The 1,226-nt window shown below is 36.9% G+C and overlaps 1 protein-coding gene across 1 annotated transcript in view; it reads right to left on the reverse strand.

The window, feature by feature from the left end:
* Window positions 1-1,226, reverse strand: part of LOC106472501 (ATP-dependent 6-phosphofructokinase-like) — a gene marked incomplete at its 3' end in the record, with an annotated part of 39,160 nt that overhangs the window by 37,220 nt on the left and 714 nt on the right. The gene's annotated exons all lie outside the window — the stretch shown is intronic.

Consider the following 1,226-nt stretch of genomic DNA (forward strand, 5'->3'; position numbering starts at 1 on the left):
GGGGGGGCACCAAGAGGAGAGTCATAAAATATGCAGTTCTCACACCAAGATCAGAAGCTATGACAACTCCGTTTAAGGCTTAAACTGGTTCTTGAGTTGAAAGAAATATAATGTTGTTTCATGGGTAGGAAGATATAGCTGAAAATTCAAAGTTCCGTTGTATTCTATAACTTGCTGAGATATAAATAGATCTTGTTGTAGTTAACGTTTATTGTATGCTGTAATTGGTTCATATTTTATTACTTATACATATGTTCAGCTGAAGTTCCTTACGAGTCGACTCAGAGATAAGTCTGTAGGGTTACTAAAGTAAAAACCGGGCACACTACAGATAGACCATTGCATTGTGTAGCCTTGTATCTTAGCAACAACAAACCTCAACAGTCAGCTGTGATTTATCGTAACGTTATAATCACAAATCTTTTTCTTAACCCTAAAGTATAGTCCCGATTTAAAATAAATAATTAATTCTTAACCAAGTAAAAGTTTGGATTTTGAATTTGTCGATTTATTGAATTAAAGGTTAAAATCTTTCAAATAAAATGGTTCGTTTTCGTCCAGTTTAATTTTTTTCCCGTTTCTTTTATTGTTTAATCATTTTATACAACCTTCGATGATGCCAGTTTTCGTCTGAATTACTGAATTTCTGGTATTCACAAAAATACACTAGAGGGCAACTTAGTAGATACACTAGAATCTAAACAATTTTATCCTACAAAATTAATCCCAAAAATGTTTTCTGTTTGCTTAATTCTAAAACGAGATGGTGTGAGGTTATGAAACGCCTCACTCCTATCTCTACTAAGCTGATCCATAAGGTCCATCTGTACATCTTTCTACATGAGAGATGGCGGACATATAGGCCTCTAAGCTACGTTATTTCCTGTAAGAAATTTCATATATTTACTATTACACTTAGTGTTGCTTATTTTCCTCCCCAGAGGGAATAAGCAACACACACACAATATAAATCACCCTTTTCTAAGTATACCCCGCGAATTTTACTCCTCGGAGAAAAAAGCCGGGGTATAGACATTAGACATATAGCCTTTCGGGTCCCAACGTTCGTTACACCCCTCGGGGTGAACTTGCGGGGACGCTTCGCTCGGCTTTTTAAGGATCTTAAATTAGCCTTGTAGGCCCTAATGCTCGTCGCACCCCCCCCCCCTGGGGTGAACTTGCAGAAGTTCATCACTTGGCTATTAGGAAGAGAGTAAATTAGTTTG

Source organism: Limulus polyphemus, unplaced genomic scaffold (assembly GCF_000517525.1).
Source record: "Limulus polyphemus unplaced genomic scaffold, Limulus_polyphemus-2.1.2 Scaffold5386, whole genome shotgun sequence".
In the NCBI taxonomy this organism is placed as follows: Eukaryota; Metazoa; Arthropoda; class Merostomata; order Xiphosura; family Limulidae; genus Limulus; species Limulus polyphemus.